Below are 22,222 nucleotides of genomic sequence, written 5' to 3'. Positions count from 1 at the left end.
GGGGCATGACTTTCAGTCAACACTTTCGGCCTCAACTATTTCGTGACACACAATTTGCCATGCATCATCAAAAAACATCTTTGAGAGTATAGTGCTCATGCCTCTGTCCATCGACCAACTAATCATAAATCCGTGCAAAATCAGCATCATTGGCATATTGATCCTTCATGGCATCAAGCTGATCATGATATGAAATGGTCATGGCTGAAACTTGCGGCTTAACAGACATTGCATCTGGGGTGGGCTTTTGTGAGAGTGCATCTGCAACAACATTCTTCTTCCCAAGCACATGCACAATCTGAAAATGAAACATAGAAAGAAAATTTGCCCACCTCATGTGCTTCTCAAATAACTTTCTCTGAGTGAGAAAGTACTGCAATGACTGGTGATCGGTCTGAACATGAAAATCAGCATGCTTCCAAGTCGAAAGAGCATGTATGACAGCCAACATCTCCTTCTCACAGATGCCAAAATTCATTTCAGCATCCTGGAGCACTCTACTCTCGTATGCCACCACTCTACCCTCTTGCATAGTGCCCCTCCTACGTTGTTCCCACATGCATCTGCTTGGACAACGAAGGGTTTGCGAAGATTTGGCAAAATAATAACACGATCTAAGCAGAGTTTCTCCTTCAGTAGGTTAAAAGCTGCAATTTCTTTGGAACCCCATCTGAAGGTGACCCCTTTCTTCTGTAAGGCATGTAAAGGAGATGCAATCTCTGCAAAATACCGGATGAACCTCCTGTAGTACGAGCACAAGCCTAGAAAAAAGCGAACTTCGTGAGCACAAGCCCAGAAAACAGCGAACTTCGTGGATGTTCTTCAGGTGCGGCCAATTTCTGATGGCCTCTACCTTGGTTGGGTCCATCCCGACTCCATCCTTTGAAACAATATGCCCAAGAAAGTGGATCTAATGCATGAAAATTTCGCTTGTCTTGGCATTGACAAGCAACTTATGCTTCCGAAGCTCCTCAAAAACAATTGAAAGGTGCTTCTTATGTTCAGCCTCGTCCTAAGAGAACACAATGATGTCATCAAAGAAGTCTGAAGGTGCCAACAAAGGCTCCATGTTCTTCTAAGAATCTTGTCCATCATTTTGTTGAAGGTGGCAGGTGCATTCGTCAACCCAAATGGCATGACAAGAAACTCATACAGACCAAATGTGGTATGAAATGCTGTTTTGTGCACATCCTTTGGCTAAATTCTGATCTGATGATAACCACTCTTCAGATCAATGCGGCTGAACATTCCAGACCCCTGTAACTTCTCCAAAATATCATCGATTCTGGATATAAAGAATATGTTCTTAATTGTAATTTTATTCAGGGCTCGGTAGTCATGGCACGTCCGCGAGGGTCCATCCTTCTTCTGGACCAAAAGCACAGGTGACCAGTAGGGTGAAGAGCTAGGGTGAATCAGCCCCTTCTCCAACACGTCCTTGACCTCGTTCATAATTTCCTCTTGCTAGGCTGCACTAACCAGAGTTACGGGAAACGGGGAAACGGAAACGGGAAACGGAAACGAAAACAGAAACGTTTCGGGATTTTTAAGAGGGGGTGAAACGGGGGAACGCCACGTCATCAAGGGGGTTTAGAGTAATGCATACACACATTTAGAGTGCTCTACCTTCAAAAAAAGTGCACAATAAGCTATAGCTCTACCTAGTACCATTAATATTGATTGTAACTTTGAACTTTGGAGATTCAAGTTTCATTGTTCAACCAGTTACCAATCACACAATGCGAATTTCAATTACACAAGGTGGGGTAATTTATAAATCCTATAACAAGTTACAAAATGGAAAAATGATTCATGATTGATGATATTTAAGAGACCAATCATGATTCATAAATTGTAATTCGGCTTTCAAAGCCCAAATGTCATAGTAACAAAAAGAAAGCTCAAACCCAAAAAAGGCTACATCAAGGATGATATCATATATGATCAAATAATAAGCTCATCCTCATCCTCATCCTGAGACTCAACCTCTGCCTCCTCCTCCTCCTCATCATCATTCTCCTCTACTAACAAATCATCATCATCAGGTGAGTGGGCATCATCTGGGCTATGAAATCCAATATATTTGTCATGCGTATACTCGTGTCTCATCTTGTTAAGCAAACGCAAGTTTGCATTAACAAAGACAAGATCATTGGCCCGTTGCGTTCGCAGACGATTTCTCTTCTTTGTGTGGATATGGGCAAAGCTACTCCACAAACGCTCACAAGAAGAGGAGGTGCAAGCTTGGCTTAGAATGCGGATGGCAAGCTTTTGCAACTCGGGGGAATCAGCTCCATAATCCTCCCACCATGTAACAGCCCCAACTCGAAATCTGAAATTCCAAAACTCATAAATTTCAGATTTCTAATTTTGTATTAAATAACAAATTACAAGTTCCTAAAATCTGAAAATTAAAATGAGTTAATATTACCTATCATGCTGTGCATCTGGCCATCCATACATGCCTTCCTTATTGCGATAATTGGCAAGCTGGTCTTTTATCCTCCGTCGTCCATCCATCTTTTGAAGAGTGAGGTTCCAACCACGAACAACTTCTGCATCATTCTGTTGTGCACTTGCCTTGTGTTGAAACTCCGGGTCCAACACAAAGGCAGCTGCATGCATGGGAGAGTAATATTGATTCCATCTGCTCACAGCCAACTCTTCCAATTCTCTCAACCTTTGGGGATCCTTTTCTATTTCTCTGATATTCTCAATCATCCGATCCATCCCCTCATACACCTTACCAAGAAAAGGCATATCTCCATCAACTCGGTTAAGCAGCTTCACAATAGGCACACATAGATCAACAATGTGAGATGCATCAGCCCAAAATTCATCACTGCCTATGCACAAGTCATAACAATAAATTCCAAGAGCCTGCCTAGAAGTGGGCCATGCATCCCACTATGGGCTTGCCACAACTTGTTTCAGTGCAGGTCTCATTTCAAGGAGCCTGCGAAGCATCAAAAAGTTGTATGCAAATCTTGTCTCTGCATACTTCAAAAGCTCCTTGTTGGCAAATTTACGGTACAAAGCAAGAGAAAAATTATGTCGTGTGATGAAGTTAACCACCTCTTTTCCATTGTCAATAACATTCTTGACCCAACCCAATTTGCCAATGTCTTTCAATAAATTATTCAAGCAATGTGCTACACAAGCACTCCACTGGATATGAGGATACCTTTGCTCCAATAATGCACCTGCTGCCTTATTGGTATTTTCCCCATCTGAAACAAGTTGCAAAACATTAGACGGCCCCACATATTCCACTGCATTTGCCCACATTTGCATCAATACAGGTGCTGTTTTTTGTTGCACTCCACACTCTATGGAGTGTATGTAGAGTGCAGATCCCCTACAATATGCAAGGATACCCTCTAGTGAGTGACTTCGCACATCACTCCATCCATCTGCAACCAAACTTACCCCATACTTTACCCATTTCTCTTTCACAGGTTCAATAGCTTGCTTAACTGCCACCACCTCATCCTCTAGAAGCTGGCCCCTCAAAGCATCAAATGTGGGAGGGGTATATGTGGATCCAAATGTTTTGATTTCTGACACCATCTCTTTGAAGTAGGGTGATCTAGCAACATTGAAGCTAATCCCATTGGAGTAAAAAAATCGGGCCACAGCTGCATCTACTTGTGCCTTCCTTTGCGGATGCCATGATGTGTAAAGACTACCCTGCCTATGTGAAGTAGACCGAGATGTAGCAGGAATATTAGCAGGAGCTCCATGTGCACTCGCAGAAGAAGAAGCCGTAGTAGCAGAGGGAAGAGGACTCCGAAATGCAGTGGCCTGCTGAACACGTGCTGCATGAGCACTTGAAGAAGCTCCTACACCAGTGGAAGCCATTGTCTTTTCTCTTTTTGTAGTGGGCAATACTTCAACCTCTCTTTGCAACCTTTCTTTCTCTTGTGATGAGATTACAGAGCATAGCCCAATCCCCCCATCCTTAATGCCAAGAAGATGACATTTGACCCTATCAGGGTTCCCTCCTCGCTCCAATCCACACCATCTGCATCTAAACTTGCGAGCTCCTCCTTTCTTGGAGTCATACTTGCCTACCAAATCAACTTGGCTCCACCAATAATCCGATTGGGTGAACTCCTTCTCTTGCTGAGGCACAATGCTTTGTGAAGCCATATCCATGAGCAAAAAGAGCACTTGTACAAGCTGCAATAGATCAAATTTCAAAGGGAAAAGCCAAGAATCAATGGTTGCAGCCAAAAAACAGCAAGATGTTTGAGGCAAGAGAAGCATAGAGAAAGGAAATGTGCTCACCAGTGACCAAAGCCGGGTGTCCTAAAGAGCAGCCACTTGTAGGGCTAGGACTCGCGACTCGGGAGAGAACCAGGCGGGCAAGAAATCGGGGGGGAGAGCAGCAGGCAGAAGGGCGGAAACATGCGACGGCGCGGGCAACATTTTTTTATGGTTTTGCCCTCTTTTTACGTCACGCCCGAAACGGCGTTTCAGATGCCGTTTTGGCGTTTCTGATCACCGTTTCAGACTGCGTTTCGGGTTTCAGGACCGTTTCGCGTTTCGGGGGGTCTGGCACGACCGAAACGGCGTTTTGGGTCTTTGTTGCGCCATTTCAGCGTTTCAGCGTAACTATGGCACTAACCCTATAAGGAGGTATGTTAGGTGGGCCAGGAATTATGTCTATTGTATGGTCTTCTTGCCTTTCAGGGGGAAACTCCTATGGAAGTGAGGGTTTCGGGACCGTTTCGCGTTTCGGGGGGTCTGGCACGGCCGAAACGGCGTTTTGGGTCTTTGTTGCGCCATTTCAGCGTTTCAGCGTAACTATGGCACTAACCCTATAAGGAGGTATGTTAGGTGGGCCAGGAATTATGTCTATTGTATGGTCTTCTTGCCTTTCAGGGGGAAACTCCTGTGGAAGTGAGTCAAGAAAACACTCCTTAAACTAAAAAAGAAAATCTATCCGCTGCTTTTCCAGTTTAGAAAAATAAGACTCTGCTTCTACATGCAAACACTAAGTACGTTGAAAGGTGCTTTTTCATTACATTGCCAATGGCAAAAGCAAATACAACAAGGATGGACTCTCCCTTCAGCTTAGCATCAAGAACGTGGGTCTTGCCGCGGTGAGTGATTGTGATTGTTTTATTATCCAAAACAGCCCCAACACGAAAGTGCCAAGGTATTCCCAGTAACACATCACAACCATTCAACATCATAATATAGAACTCTTCTATATCCACCTAGCTCTGAATATGCATCCTCAGCTTGCGTATCACTGGAGTAATTGATTGGCTGAGCCCTAGGCAAGCCATATCAGCATCACACAAAGGACCCATCTCTTCTGCACGTATTCCCAGCTTTCCAGCCAACTCTAGAGAAATAAAGTTGGCCTTGGCTCTCGGATCAAAGAACATCAGAGCTGTTTGATCTCTGATCTTGCCCCATGCCCGACATAATTATGTAGCATCTGTATTCTGAACAGCCCCGATCAGCTCGGGCAAAAGACCAGCAATGGCCTTGCGCTTCTTATTCTTCTGATCAGTCCTCTTCTCCTCCTTGTGCTCACCCTGCTCAGTAGGAGGGAATTTCCGCTTCTTATGTGGGCACTCAAAAGCCCTCTTTGCAAATATAACACTTGTTGGCATCATAAAGAATTTATTTTTCCTCATCTGACATACGATTGCGAGACGGTACTCGTCTCTGTCTTGCAACAAACTTTGCCTTCATGGGCTGCAAAAACTTTCTAAACTTCTTAGGAGATTCCGTCTTGCTGCCCTTAGAATTCGATGTCTCCTATTGGCTACCTCTGAACCCAAAAACTTTCCCTTGTATGAGTGTATAAGCGGTAGTGGTGTTCTCAATCAACTGGGACATATTGGAGACCCTTGTCTTTGTGCAGTGGTCCCGAATCTCCTTTGGCAACCCGCAACAATACCTTTCAATTTGCTCCGATAGCAGCACATGTCTGTAAGAATTCACTGCCAACAAAGCTTCCCAAAACTTCTTATTGTAGTCTTCCAAGTTTCTGCAGTTCGCTGCTTCTAACTTGGACCAAGCAGTCATGATATCTACCTCGAGCGTGGTACTTAACCAGCCAGCAAAGAACACTTGTTTGAATTCAACCCATGTGATAGGTGCTCTGCCCTGCAGAAGTAAGTTGGTCCACCATTGGAGCGCATTGCCCTTCAAAAAGGTGGCTGCCTTTCGAACTTTGGAAGACTCTGTAAAGTGTCCACCTCAATAGGCGGCATCAAACTGTTGCACAAATGTTAGAGCCTTCGATTTGTCCTGCATCTCATTGAAGATTTCAAACTTCACACCCTCCCTCCTTGTAATCTTTCAACTTGCTTTTAGGATGAGATTATCATAAATGGGGGGCTGTAAAAAGGGCGGAGTCATCATTGCTCCCACATTTTGAGCCATTCCACACGTACCCATGGTGGGGTTAAGCATTCTGGGTCCCACTCCCTACATCTGTGGCATATTCCAAGTATTGCCCATCGTCCCAAGCATTCCTGTCTGCATCCCAGGTTGCATCCCAATGTTTGAGTACATCATATTGGCATTTGCAGGGGGCTTTCCACCCATCATAGGTTGCTGAAAATTCTGCATTCCAGACTGCATGCTGCCCATAAAGCTGCCTGGCATTCCGGGCCGTTCTGTGGGCGGTCCCACCATTGCCTGAAAAACTGATCCCCCTCCAAAGTATCCTGGATGCATCAAGGGCTGAGGGAGGACTTTCTGTCCCTGACTCTGCTTCTACTGATTTCTTTTTAGATGAAAACACTAAGTACATTGAAAGGTGCTTTTTCATTACATTGCCAATGGCAGAAGCAGATACAACAGGGATGGATTCTCCCTTCAGCTTAGCATCAAGAACGTGGGTCTTGCCGCAATGAGTGATCGTGATTGTTTTATTCTTCGTATCCAAAACAGCTCCAACACGAAAGTGCCAAGGTATTCCTAGTGACACATCACAACCATTCCACATCATAATATAGAACTCTTATGTATCCACCTAGCTCTGAATATGCATCCTCAGCTTGCGTATCACTGGAGTAACTGATTGGCTGAGCCACGGGCAAGCCATATCGGCATCACACTAAGGACCCATCTCTTCTGCACGTATTCCCAACTTTCCAGCCAACTCTAGAGAAATAAAGTTGGCCTTGGCTCTGGGGTCAAAAATCATGATAGCTGTTTGAAAATTGACTCTTATCTTGCCCCATGCCCGACATAACTCTATAGCATCTGTATTCTGAACAGCCCCGATCAGGTCTAGCAAAAGACCAACAATGGGCTTGGGCTTCTTATTCTTCTGATCAGTCCTCTTCTCCTCCTTGTGCTCACCCTGCTCAGTAGGAGGGAACTTCCTCTTCTTGTGTGGGCACTCAAAAGCCATGTGGCCCTCCTTCTTGCAAATATAACACTTGTTGGCATCATAAAGAATCTGTTTTTCCTCATCTGACATACGGGTACGAGACGGTACTCGTCTCTGTCTTGCAACAAATTTTGCCTTCATAGGCTACAAAAACTTTCTGAATTTCTTAGGAGATTCCGTCTTGCTGCCCTTTAACTTCAATGTCTCCTATTGGCTACCTCTGAACTCAAAAACTTTCCCTACATGATTGCATAAGCGGTAGTAGCATTCTCAATCAACTGGGACATATTGGAGACCTTGGTCTTTGTGCAGTAGTCCCGAATCTCCTTTGGCAGCCCACAACAATACCTTTCAATCTGCTCAGACAGCGGTACATGTTTGTAAGAATTCACTGGCAACAGAGCTTCCCAAAACTTCTTATTGTAGTCTTCCAAATTTCTGCAATTCCCTGCATCTAAGTTGGACCAAGCGGTCATGATATCTACCTCAAACGTGGTCGTTAATCAAGCGGCAACAAACACCTGTTTGAATTCAACCCATGTGGTAGGTGCTCTGCCCTGTAGAAGTAAGTTGGTCCACCATTGGAGTGCATTGCCCTTCAAAAAGGTGGCTGCCTTTAGAACTTTGGAAGACTTTGTAAAGTGTCCACCTGAGTAGGCAGCATCAAACTGTTGCACAAATGTTAGAGCCTTCAATTTGTCCTACATCTCATTGAAGATTTCGAACTTCACAGCTGCCCCTCCCTCCTAGTAATCTTTCAAATTGCCTTTAGGGGTGAGATTATTATAAACGGGGTGCTGTAAAAAGGGCGGAGTCATCATTGCTCCCGCATTTTGAGCCATTCCACACGTACCCATGGTGGGGTTAAGCATTCCGGGTCCCACTCCCTGCATCTGTTGGCATATTCCAAGTATTGCCCATCGTCCCAGGCAATCCTGTCTGCATCCCAGGTTGCATCCCAATGTTTGAGTACATCATACTGGCATTTGCAGGGGGCATTCTACCCATCATAGGTTGCTGAAAATTCTGCATTCCATGCTGCATGCTGCCCTGGCATTCCGGGCCCTTCTATGGGCGGTCCACCATTGCCTGAAAAATTGATCCCCCTCCAAAGTATCCTGGATGCATCATGGGCTGAGGGAGGACTTGCTGTCCCTGATTGACTCAATGAAAGTTATTGGCATTACCTGCTACGGGGGTGAATATGGGCATCTCTGATGGTTGTCCACTAAAAGATACATGCCTATGAGTCTTCTTATGCTTCTTCTGTTGCTTTTGAGCTGCCTTTGTGCTTCCAGGGGAGTAACAATAGTAGAAGGAGCTTGCATAATCTCCATGAAAGCATGTTGCAATTGTGACAGGGCTCCCACTACATTTTGCATTTGCAGCTGAAAAAGGGCATTGGGATCAAGCTCCTCTGCCTCATCTACCTCATCTTGTGAGTCCTCAGTGGCATGCTCAGGAGAAACAGGCTGTGCCCCACTGTCCTGCTCCTCATCACCCCGTTGATGCTGTGCTCCTCTTCAAATCTCTCTAATGCTCTGTCTTCCTCAAGAGCCCCTCCTGCTCGGAGATGGTCAATGACCTCACACGGTGTGACATGCTTGCTGAGATTGATGACTGTAGCAGCAATTTGAATGAAGGTGTCCTTCACCCAACACTACCAAGGCTCACCTCTATAGGAAGATGGAGACCATCCCAGCAATGGAACCAGTGTAACCGGCCTTCAACAAACTAAAGGACAGTGATCTTCTTCTACTCAGTCATAAACCTCATAAATAGCCACAATCCAAGCTTCAATCATTTCAACCACTTAACAAAACTTAGAAACAAACTTCAATAACAATGGGGAGGCTAGAATGCCCCTACTCAATGAAAACAGTACACAATGCACCCACTGGCCCCAAATGCCTTGGCACCCCTTTCGGTATTTATTTAATGCTTCTGAATGGTAATGCTTTGCACCAAGGGTTCACCCTTGCACTGTTCCTCTCTACAAACCCTCTATCTGTCTTCTGGGCATCTGAACCAAGTGCACACTAGAATACCAGTAGCAAGGAAATCTTAGGCATCCACCTCTAAACTGACCCAACTAAAGGGCATTCAGGCATCCAATCCTCTAGCAAATTGTGCTCAAAGCAACCTCAAGGCTATCACATGCATCCACACTGTCCTTAAGCCTTTTCCCAGGAACACCCTTGCCTCTAGGTGCTTGCTAGAACCTAAGAGAAACTAGAAAGACTGCAAAACACCACACATGCACTGCAAAAAGCTTCAAAGCAAGGACAGCAGACAAATGGAAGTCCAAATCCAAATACCCACTGTCCGTGGCAGAGGGGCGAGCTTAATCCTCGTGCCTATCCGTTGACCAAGCTCTCGACAGGGTACAGGTGACTTCCAGCATCAGATAATAGGAAATGAAGAAAGAGAGTGGAAGGGGGCAAGAAATAGGCTGAAGAGAACACTGACCTGCAAATCTGCCCCAAAGTCTCGACCTCCGGATCTATGCCTCAAAAAACGTGCCCTAGTCTCATACAGCAACCTCGAGGGCTACACCTCTGTTTCGTGCGGATCGTACAGTCCGTACGGCAACGGCAACGTTTGTTGTCCTTGGGCCCAACTTCTAGACCCCTCTCTAGTGCCTATGTCTTGCCCCTAAGACCTAGTGGTGCACCTAGACTTTGCCCCTAGGAACTTCTAGGAAGTGTGCACTTCCTCTAGCCAGTCCCTCACGGCCAAACCATTACTACACTTAACCATGGTTAACCTTGGGTTAAGTGTGGGTTGAGTTACAAAGATACTTTACATCACTTTTCATGTCCCCGTGACAGCTTGCATAGCCTTCAACCAACAATCATTCTAAAAGGCATCTTGATGGCATAATGGCTCTTCATTGCATGCGATAGCAACCAAATTAGCATGCTCTTTCCGGACAGCTGCTCTAGTACGGGCTGGTAGAGGAGTATATTGTTTCATGTCTTTTAATGTGTCAAGGAGCCAACGGGGGATCTTTCTGGGCTCCTATCTTGCACCTGTTTCTTGGTCAAGAGCCATGTGCATAATGTCCTGATCAAGCTAAGGCATATCAGGCTGTAAATGAGGCTGAATATCATGCTGCACATGTGGCTGCAAATGACCAACAGATGTAGAAGGAGCAACCTCAGATGTGATATCATCATAAGCATCTGATGGAAACAAAGGCATCAAGCTGTCAAAGAGATTTGGGGCATCAGCAACGGGCAGTTCTTGACAGTCCAGCAAAGGCATAGAGGAAGATTCATCAAACACAACATCTCTACTAACAAAACACTTGCCCGTGCGGGGCTGGTAGAGCTTATAGCCCTTGCTCTCTGAGCTATACCCAATAACAATGCATTTGACAGCTTTATCATCTAACTTAGTGTGTGTCTGAGAAGGCACATGTGCATATGCCAAGCATCTAAAAGTCCTCAAGTGAGAAACCTAGGGCTTACGACCTATCCAAGCCTCATAAGGTGTGATGGTCTTCAATGCCTTTGTGGGACATCTGTTCAAAACGTAATTAGCACACATAACGGCATCCAACCGCAACTTGTTAGGCAAGTGCTTGCCTTTCAACATACACCTGAGCATCTCCATCACTGATCTATTCTTTCTCTCAGCCACGGTATTCTGCTGAGGAGTGTACGGCACGGTGCACTGATGATGAATGTCACGTGATGCCAAAAAAACAGCAAACTCCTTTGACATATATTCACCCCCCTCATCTGTATTAATGTGAGCAATTTTCAGCCCACTCTCATTCTCAGCCAAGGCAATAAAATGCCTAAAGTATGCAGAAACTTCAATTTCGATACCTGGTGAAGTCATCAATGAATGTGACACAATAACAGAATCCCCCCTACCCTTAGCATAGTGCGCAACCCTATGCGTAACCAGAGCGCCAACATTTGGCAATCCTGAAAGGAGAAGGGAATATGGATGGACACTGAGGACGATTTACCTTTGTATCTGTGCAATCAATTTTCCTTTCTTTGTTGTGGGTTGGGAGAAGTGTTGGGTGTAGAACATGAAAATTTTATTAACCCCAGAGGTAATTCCCAATCTGCATTAAGATGGATATAGTTGAGGAGATGCCCAATAGCAATCGTAGTATTTATAAGGAGTAGCCTCTCACTTATAAGAACCTCCCCCACTCTTGCTTTTTGTGTGGTCTCTCCACTCATGTGGTCAAAAATTGTCACTTGAGGAGGGGCAAGGTCAAGGAAACTGAACCCCCTGCTGAAAGGTGGGTTCCCAAAGCTCAAAACCCTCCAATGAGCAATCAGCATGGTGATCAGAATGTCATCAAAAATAGTGGGAAGGACATGGACCATAGTGTGCCAGAAGCAGCAAATAAAAATTCTTTTGAACCTCTTAGAGATAAAGAAGAGACCTTAGAGAATAGCAACAAAATCAGTCAAGAGGACAATATGTTGATTGAAGCTGGGTGGTCAAAAGAGTTTAAAGAGGATGTTAACAGAGACGATGCTATGAAAGAGATAGAAGAGAGTGAAGAGGATTCACAGGAAGATCAAGGGAAGGGAACTCTTGTCAGCTTAGTAAACCAAGATGACACTAGCCAAGGTAAGGCCTCCACTGTGGTCCAACACAAAAGGAGGCAATCCAAAGCTGCCACAGTCCGAGTGAACAGCCCCAACCCCAAGGCTAAAAAGGGGCAGAAAAAGAATGTCAGATAAAGTATTCACCTTCTTGACTCTAAATGTTAGAGGGCTAATGGACCCTAGTAGGAGTGAGGAGTTAGCTTTTTGGTTGAGAGCTAAGTCTTTATCACCTCTCTTTTTAGCATTACAAGAGGTCAGGGCTTGTAGGGGTACTCTAGAAATTAGACTAAAAATTATAGATAAAAGAAGAGCTTGGTTTTATACTTCACATGAGGAGGGTAAAGATGGTACAGCCATTGGAATTTTATCCCACTACAAGGATGATATTTCACAAGTCATTTTGGATGATCACAACAAATGGGTAATGTTGAAGTGTTTCATGAAGGAAATCAATTTCTCAATCATTTCTCTCTATGCCCCTAATTTAGCTGTGGAAAGAAAAGGATTATGGGAATCTTTACAATGTGCAGATGGTAACTGTATTGCCATGGGGGATTTCAATATGGTGGAATGCAAGGCAGATATTTGGCTTGAAAAGGGGACATGCATCAGAGGCACTAAATTACTATCTTGGTAAGAGTCCAAGGAGCACTGGCAATGGGTGGATGTCATTCCGGATTCAGAGATGATTATCACCACTCTGAATTCTCTTCCTGAGTCCTATCTTGGTTTCGACACCTCGCTGAATTTGTCATTGAGGTGGGGCAGCAATCCTCTCTCTTTTCATGAGTTGGTAGGACTTCTGTTGCAGGAAGAGTAGACACAGGCTGGCGAGCATGGCAACACGGGCTGGCGAGCATGCCATGCTTTCTAAGTTTAAGCCCAAGGGAAAAGGGCAGCAAAAGCAACATACCAATCAGCCCGCACATCAGCATAAAGCTGATTCAGGACAGCCCTCTTATACGGCTAAGGGTGATACAGATAAGCCTAGAAAGAAGGGCATTTGTCACTACTACAAGAAGCCAGGTCATTATATTGGTGAATGCAAGAAGCGCATAGCTAAAGAAAAGAAAAGAGATTCACGTATGGCTGTATCAGGTGCACTAGCTCCTCATCACATGATGCGGGAGATGTTACAGCCAACTTTATGGAAGAGAACTAAGCCTTTCTGTCTTGCACTTCAGATTTTTCAGTGGGTAGTTTAGATGCTACAGCCACTATTGAGGATGACCCTTATGCTTTCTTGACTTGCAGTTATGATCCTTTAAAGGATGCATGCTCTCTCAGTGTCAATGAGACAATGAATACTTGGTATTTTGATAGTGGTGCTTCTAAGCACATCACTTCTAAGAAGAGCCTTTTTGCATCTCTGCATCCTCCACCTACTAAAAAGAAGGTGACTTGTGCAAATAATTCTTCTTATTGAGTGTGTGGAGTGGGGGACATTATTCTCACATCCACTGATGGCACAAATTTCAGAATTTCAAATGTTCTCTGGGTGCCAGGTATAAAGAAGAATTTGCTTTCAGTGTCCTCTCTTAATAGAGGAGGATTTCAGGTTGTATTCGATGATGCTAAGTGTGCAGTCAGAGACAAAGAGAATGACTATGCTTTGATGTTGTCTGGCACTTTGTATCGAGGTCTTTTTCAGCTTGATATATATGAGAAAAGATCTGATCTTGCATTTTCACTGAGCACTCCCACTGCTGCGATGCAAAATGCGGAGTTATGGCATGCCAAGTATGGGCACATGAGCTATGGCAGCTTAATGACACTAAAGAAGCATGCTATGGTTGATGCATTGCCTCCTTTAGAGTCACCTCCTCCTCATGCATGTGAGGGTTGCATCCTTGGCAAGATGCATAGATTTCCTTTCAAGAAGGATGGTGCAGTGAGAGCTACACGCAAATTACAGCTCATTCACAGTGATGTCTGCGGTCCCATGAGGACACCTGCTTTTGGGGGTTATCTTTATTATGTTACATTCATAGATGACTTCTCCAACTACACTTGGGTCTATGGTCTTAAGGCAAAATCAGAAGTGTTTATGCATTTCAAACACTTTGTGGCTATGGTTGAGAATGAGACAGGACTCAAGGTATAGACACTTCGCACAGATAGAGAGGAAGAGTTTGAGGCATTTTTGAAGGAGAACGGCATCACGCATCAGGTTACAGTGAGGCTTACACCTCAACAAAATGGTAAAGCTGAGCGCAAGAATCACACTCTTATGGAGATGGATAGATGCATGCTTACCAGTAAAAAGTTGCCTCATAGGTTTTGGCTTGAAGGCCTCATGTGTGCAAACTATGTTTTGAATCGGGCTCCCACAAAGGCTTTAAAGACCAATCACTCCCTATGAGGCATGGCATGGGAGAAAGCCTTCAATGGATCACTTCAGAGTTTTTGGTTGTGTTGCATATGCCCACGTGCCTATGGAGTTACGACGTAAGTTGCCATATAAGCCACTTAAGAAGTCGTCTAGGTTGGATTGGAATGTTAGGGTCCTTGGTGGTCTCTTTCTGCTGACGTGTGATTACATTCACAGGTTGTGATATTATGCTTGCCGGCCCTAGACTTTGGTGGTCCACCCCAATAATGCCAATTGAGACGTCAGGCTTAACGTCTGTTTGTTGTGAGACCTTATTTTTCATGGGACAATCCATACATGCATGTCCTATGCCACAATCTCTGCAGAGTGGTTGGAAAGTAGTGGGGCTACCACGATGAGGGCACTCTGCGATCCGGTGATTTTCTCCACAACTGTAGCACTTGATTGGCGCTCCATATGTATTGGGTCGAACTTGATTGAAGGACTTGGAAATCTACGATGATGTCTGGCCCTCTTCTTCCTGGAGTGTGTCCTCTCCTCGGTCATCTCTCCTTCTCTTTTTCTGGCTCGCATGGCGAGATCTCTTACTCCTCCTAGAAGCATCATCTGAGGAGGAAAGAGTTAGACTCCGATGCCTTTCACTGTTGTTGCTTTTCCGAGTTGCTCTAGAGGAAGCTCTCTGTAGCCCTTCCTTAACAAGAGGCTGTTCCAGCCTGCAAAGCATGGGATCTCTACTAATAGGTACAGCTGTCTTTTTTTTCTTTTTCTTTTTTGAGTAACTGAACTAGACCAGGCTGGTCTAGTTAGCCTAACCAGTCTGTGAACTGGTTTTCTCAACCAGGCTGGTTTGGTTACCTTGACCAGATTGTAGTCTGGTTACCTTGACCATACACTTAACCCAACCAAGGTTTGGCTAACTCATCCCTCTGCCACATCAACATTCCCTGCACAGTACCACATGTCATTGCCACTGCAGCATCTGCCACATCAACACCCACGTGTCAGCATGACACATCATCTGCCATGTCACCGTGCCACATCAGCTGATTGCCATGTTAGCTCGCTGCTTTGGCTGCCACGTCAGCACACACATCACCATGCCATGCTAGCGCTGTCAATTCCTTGCCAGGTGGCACCACGTTAGCACGCATCAGTGCTGTACGGCTGGCACACGTCAGCGCCACGTGACCCAAGCTCCATGTCATCGCCTCATACCTTTGCTCAGGTACCTTTGAATTTCACCGTTAGCATCATCGCAACTTCACAATTTTGTCCGCGATGGAACTCTTGTTGGTTAGCCGCCGCTAATTGTGGGCATTAGCTTAACCGATGGTTGGCTTACCCTTCACCTGCGCGCTGTCCAGGAGCGCCTACTAACCAAATCGTTCACTAAAGTCCTCTCCCGCATTGCCACGTCAGCACCTGTCTCAGTGCATTTGCTGGCGGGTCACAAGGTAGACCTCCCATCGCGAAATACGTGCATCAACAGTCGTGTCGAATCCCAACCCAATTTTTGTCACACAGCAGCTCGAGCGTTCGTCTCCGCCAAGCACCAGTGCCATACGATCCACACGTATGCTATGGAGCAGTCGAGACTTTTGCCAAAGATATTTGTAAGGACAGAAATTACAACAGGCGCCCTTGCATAATGTGACCATTCAATTAGCGTTAGCGCAGGCACAAGTGAAAGCGTTGGATAACGTAAAGCTGGATCGACACCACTTGGCCGCCTCTTTCTTGGCTCATAGGTGCCCAGGCAATGCTACATGAGTCATTCTTTGGTTGGGTACTTTGCTGATTTTATTTTGGAGCTTTGAAAAGCTTTGTGAATACCATCTGGAAACCACTCAAAGAGAGTGCAGCTGGGGTGCAGTGTGATTGCATCTGGACAGCCAATGGAATTGCACTCGGAAAAGAGAATGCCTTTGGGTTGAGCCTATGGCTTAAGTGCACTTATGTGATGGTGTTCTATGCTTGAAAGCCTTGCGAAGGCTTAGTGAATTGGGGCTGCGTGCTCAGTTGCAGGGAAGGTCTCCCAGATGCAACTTGTAATCATTTCACTGTGAAATATAAAGAAATACCGAAAGGGGTGCCATGGTGTTTGGGGCCAATCGGGTGCACTTGTCTATGTTTGTTGAGCAGCCTCCATCCCTTTTTCAGTGGTTTTGTTTGTGAACAAATGGGTAAATGCCAAATGGTGATCTTGCAATGGTTAATGGTCGTGATATATGCTTTGTGAGCTGTAAATAAGTACTGAAGTGATTAAAGGTTTACTTCCACTGCCCTCTGAGTGATTAGAGGCCGGTTTCATTGGTTCCATTCCCGGGATATGCTTACAATAATACGGTACACACATCCATAGGTAAAGCACCTTTTGAAATAGTGGAAGGTGCCAGGAAGATACCTCCCATTCATACAAAAGAGAAAATCTTCGAAGCTGATCGTTTTGTGGAAAGCCTTCAAGAGGCTTACAAGAAGATCAAATATGCCTTGCAAAGAGTCAGGACAAGCAGAAAAGAGTAGCAGATAAGCACCGCAGGGAATTGGTATTCACAGAAGGTGATTGGGTTTTGCTGCGTTTTCAGAAGGCAAGGCTGAAAAATAAGAAAGGCAAGGAAAGGTTGTACACAAAGCTGAACTTACTATGGTCCTTTCCAGGTTTCTAAAAAGATAAACGAGGTAGCTTACAGGCTGGAGTTGCCTCCGCATTGGAAGATACATAATGCCTTTCATGTGAGCTTATTAAAGCAATATCATGGAGATATTCCCGAGGATTTACCTGATGAGGTGCAGCCTGAAGTGGAAGAACAGGATGAACTTCTGGTCCCAGAGCAGATTCTGGCACACAGAGATAGAAAGCTCAAGGGTAAAGTTATCCATCGCTACTAGGTAAAATTTCAAAATTACCCATCACTTGATGCGAAATGGATGGAGGAAGGTGAACTGGCAAATTCACCTGGAGTATTGCAGCTTTACCTTGATGCTTTCCAGTTAGAGCTAAATGCGGTCCGGGCTCCTACAGGTAGTTCAGCAGAGCGAGCGTCTAGAGCATTACCTGGTGTTCGAGAGGAGGTAGCACCTCCACTCCCTCAGTACAGACGGGCTCACCGTGATTTCATGAGGTCGCTTGATGACACTATATGCTTCATCCGAGATACTGAACTGACAGTATTTCTGCTGTGAGACTTCATGATATTGATGCATCTTGACTATTGATCGTCAAGGATCACATAGATTTTGAGCAGTGTATATGGATGGATGTATGCCTCTCCTAGCCATATTTTCATTGTCTCTGTATACTATAGCTGCGGCTTTCTTGTATACTCTTTTATGCTAAGAGAGGGGTATGTCACGAAGGCGTGAAATTCGAAGTACTTTAATGTACTACAAGACCGTGACAACTTTGGTTTTAAAAGTCCAAGCATGGGCTTAATAATGTGTAATTAAACACGGCATGGTGCCTAGCACATAAGCGTAATTAATCCCTAGGCCCAAAGGCATTTCAAGGAATTAAAAGAGTGGTTGTTGGAAAATGATGATGTGGCATTTTTAATGGGCCCCCTAGAGGGCCATGTACCTTCAGTGGCCCCCCCTAGAGTTCCAAGTGGCTCTAGTGCCTTCTACATGCTCCTTTGCCATTCCTGGACCTTCCTGGTCCTTCTAAACTTCACATGTGTGGTTTTCTCTCTCATCTTCTCCCTTTGTTGAGATTTTGGACTGGTTTTTCAGCCTCCTTCAGCTGAATTCCGTTTCTCTTCATAACTCCTCACCCGTTTGGATTCCTCGACTTCCGTTTCGCCCGATGGCTTCCCCTCTGCCTCCCCTTCGTAGTGATATGTTTTTCCCTCCGTGCGTTTGGTAGAACGGGCAGAACTGAGCACTTTTTTTGCTGGTCGAATTTGCAAAAGTGGCTTTTTCTGGGCCTTTTTGCTTCTACCGCCTCCTGGGCCTCTCCTCTTGCAAAGCTACAGCTTTCTGTTGAATTTCAAGTGGTCCCACGCACTAGTTGACTGGTTTTTCTCAGTTTTTGAGGACTTTCCGGCGATGAAACTTCTCCAAAACCTTCTCAATGCGTTCCTCTCTGAAGCACGCTTCTTTTGAGCCCAAGAACTCCCATTTCTTCGCGACAGAAGTGCTTCTTTTCGCATTTTTCAATGGAATTCTTGCTGGTCAGCTCTTGTAAATGCTCTTTCTTCATGCCTTTGCACTCCTCTTTGGCTGAGAATGCAACTGGGCATTGGCTACTATGTCCTCTTGGCGATTGAGGACTTGGTTCGAGTTTTCAGGGCTTGGTGAGTTGTGATTTTGCTGCTACAATTTCTTTTTGCCATAAGCTATTGGTTGGCCTTGTGTGCCGCCTCTTTCTTGGCTCGTAGGTGCCCAAGTAGTGCTACATGAGTCATTCTTTGGTTGGGTACTTTGCTGATTTTATTTTGGAGCTTTGAAAAGCTTTGTGAATACCATCTGGAAACCACTCAAAGAGAGTGCAACTGGGGTGCAGTGTGATTGCATCTGGACAGCCAATGGAATTGCACTCGGAAAAGAGAATGCCTTTGGGTTGAGCCTATGGGTTAAGTGCACTTATGTGATGGTGTTCTATGCTTGAAAGCCTTGCGAAGGCTTAGTGAATTGGGGCTGCGTGCTCAGTTGCAAAGAGGGTCTCCCAGATGCAACTTGTAATCATTTCACTGTGAAATATAAAGAAATACCGAAAGGGGCGCCACGGTGTTTGGGGCCAATCGGGTGCACTTGTCTATGTTTGTTGAGCAGCCTCCATCCGTTTTTCAGTGGTTTTGTTTGTGAACAAATGGGTAAATGCCAGATGGTGATCATGCAATGGTTAAAGGTTGTGATATATGCTTTGTGAGCTGTAAATAAGTGCTGAAGTGATTAAAGCTTTAGTTCCACTGCCCTCTGAGTGATTAGAGGCCGGTTTCACTTGCTGTCATTCTTTCTCACAGTATTGGCTGCCAAGAATTTGTGGCACATTGTTTCAAGCCCTTAATGCAGCTTCTGGTGCTCCACCTTCCGCCTCTGGTGCTACACATACTGCTTCACACTCATCAAATGATGGGTCTAATGCTACTTCTGGAGCAGCTGCATCTTCTACTACAAGTACTTTGTCTCCTACACAGGAGCAGATTCAGTGGGATGGTCGTGATGCCAAAGCACATCTTGATTGCTCTTTCAGTTAAAAGGGTCATTATCCCTAATATCCCGTCTTGCAAGACAGCAAAGCAAGCGTGGGATCAGCTTGCATCCTTATATCAAGTGCTGAATGAGGCAAGGGTTGCTTATCTCCGCGAGCAATTGAAGGGCTTGAAGCTTGAAGAGGATGGTAACATGGATGGTATGGTTGTTGATCTTCCCAAAATGCATATGCCTTCAAAGCATGTTTGTGAACCCTGTTTGCTTGGTAAGATGCACCGTTCTGCATTTCCCAAGGATGGGAGAGTTGGTGCCTCACGCAAGCTTTATTTAATTCATAGTGATGTTTGTGGACCCATGCGGATTGCAGCTCCTAGGGGATTATGTTATTTTTATTATTAAAAAAATTGGGCATAAAAAGTGTGATTATATTAGTTTAAAACAATTTTGTACATCTTCAAAAATCATCCAAAATAGGAGTGTTGTTCACATATGCACTTCCTCTCTTACTACATGAGTGACAAAAGACAAAAACAGTAGTTTCCTCAAAAGATATTGAGAGGAGCTTCTCAGATATGGAAGGAGAATCTAGAGGATTCCTCCTGAGAGTCAATGGTATGTACTGAATCAGCAGCAGCAGCAGCAATAGTAACATAAGAAAGGTGTCCAGCAGGAGCAGCAGCAACACCCTGATTAGGGTCAATAGACATCTCATCCAAATCCTGTAGCTGAGCAAGTAACACCACAGCAAGTCTCTGAGTCTGGTAGGAAGGGACACAAACAACAGAAGGTAACTGAGTGGGGAAGCCAGCACAGGGAACCTTAGTGCAGGAACCAGGAGTAGAAGGAGGTAACTGAGCTGAGGGGTCCACATCAACATAGGGAGACTGAGTGAAGAGGCCAACCAAGATGCAGAGAGGGGCCAACAACAGCAGAGGGGAACTGGGTGGATGGGACAGCAAGTAGAGGGACCAGCAGCAGTAGAAGGAACCTGGGCTGAGGGGCCAGCCAAATCAGAGGGAACCTAAATCAAGAGGCCATCAGAAGGCTAAGTGGAAGGGCCAAGAGCAGAACAGGGAGTCTCAGTTGAAGGATGAGTTGAAGGACCCGCTGTGTTAGTTCTCCTCTGCATGAAGTTAGGCAGCTTGGCATGTTCATCAGAGATAAAGCAGTGGCGTTTATGTCTTGATATATTTGCATTCAATCTTGAGTGTCCAAGATTGTAGGCACTAATGAAGAAGTCAAGACGTCTTTTCTCCTCTCCCACCATGAAGCAAACAGCGCATCAGTACAAAAGTCTTTATGATTAAACTGAAAACTATTTCTAGAGATCTAAATGAACCAAAGAGCAGCTCTTGTTTGGAACCAAGGCTCATGCCCTACTTTGCATGCATCACCTAGTGGAATGGCTTTCCAACTCACAGGTTCTCCACACTCAATCTGAATAAATTTCCAAACTCTTCTGGCATGAGGGCAAGCAAAGTCTTTATGATTAAACTGAAAACTATTTCTAGAGATCTAAATGAACCAAAGAGCAGCTCTTATTTGGAACCAAGGCTCATGCCCTACTTTGCATGCATCACCTAGTGGAATGGCTTTCCAACTCACAGGTTCTCCACACTCAATCTGAATAAATTTCCAAACTCTTCTGGCATGAGGGCAAGCAACAAATAAGTGGAAAACATCCTCCACAGACACTTGCCATCTCCCTTTCCTACTCTGTGTCCTCTAGCATTAGTCCAAATTGCTTTATGAAGAATAAGCCAAGTAAGGCATGACATTTTCTTAGGAACACTTTTAACCCATATTCTATGGAACCTGGCATACCACATAGCTCTATCATCTTTCAAATTTCATCTGACATTGAGGGTTCTAAAGAGATCATCCATGTCAGCAGTAGGAGTTGGTCTTGGAAGTAAGAAGAAGCATCCTACCCAACTGAATTCCTTATGCAAGCACAGGACAGAGCCTCCTTTCCAACTAATTTCTCCCTTCCATAAGTCCAACCTCCCCATGACCAATCCCTGATTTTGATTGGTGAGGGGAAATTCCCTTCTGATTTCCTGCCATGTCTTCCACCTAAAGCGTTCTTTGTTCCACAACTATCGCCAAGATTGAATCCCCTTCTTAAAAAGACCAACTGCCACAGTAAACTGTTCATTTGTTAATGTACAACTTCTGAATATTGTTGACACCCAAACTGAGTCAATGGCCATGAAGGCCCCTTTACCAGAGAATTGTAGAAAGGCTTTTATATCTTCAAAGGCACCCCAAATAGACTTCCATAGAGGGCTGCCCTTGGTCTTGCAGGGTTCAGGGTTGTAAATGGCTTAAGTAATAGGATAATTTCTCCATTTGGGAGCCCTGCAGGGTCTGATGTGTCTCATATTTCTCATTAATAACTGAGCCTAGCCATCACCTAGATGTAATAGAGCTTTGATAATCCAAGTAGCAGATAGTTTTTTGGCAGCAGCTGAAATATCTATTACACCTAGCCCCCCTTCTTCCTTGGGCTTGATACAGTAACTCCACCTTACTTTAGAAATCTTGTTGTTTCCTCCCGACAAAAATGATCTACACAATCTTATAAATCTATCAAGACCTGTTTTAGAAGGAGACCAGCAAGAAAGATAAAAAATAGCTATGGGGTAAAGACAATGGTTAAGAACCAACTCCTTCCAACCAGGTCTTCTCCACTTTTCCAACTTCTTTTGAAATCTATCCAAAACCCAATCTCACCTTTGCTTCATTGTGACATCAAACCCCATTGGAATGCCCAAAAGTCTAAAGATT

General features: G+C 44.8%; 1 protein-coding gene and 1 pseudogene across 2 annotated transcripts in view; both read right to left on the bottom strand.

The window, feature by feature from the left end:
* The window catches only part of LOC147894805 (putative 1-acyl-sn-glycerol-3-phosphate acyltransferase 5), a 73,770-nt gene that overhangs the window by 39,915 nt on the left and 11,633 nt on the right, over window positions 1-22,222 (bottom strand). The window lies entirely within an intron of this gene.
* LOC147894806 (uncharacterized) lies at window positions 1,945-7,456 on the bottom strand (annotated as a pseudogene).

This window comes from Dipteris shenzhenensis, chromosome 14, assembly GCF_047967505.1.
Source record: "Dipteris shenzhenensis isolate YYH24624 ecotype China chromosome 14, Dip_SZ_1.0, whole genome shotgun sequence".
NCBI classification, from domain to species: Eukaryota; Viridiplantae; Streptophyta; class Polypodiopsida; order Gleicheniales; family Dipteridaceae; genus Dipteris; species Dipteris shenzhenensis.
Note: the sequence above shows the minus strand (reverse complement) of the source record. Positions and strands in the feature narration are given on the sequence as shown.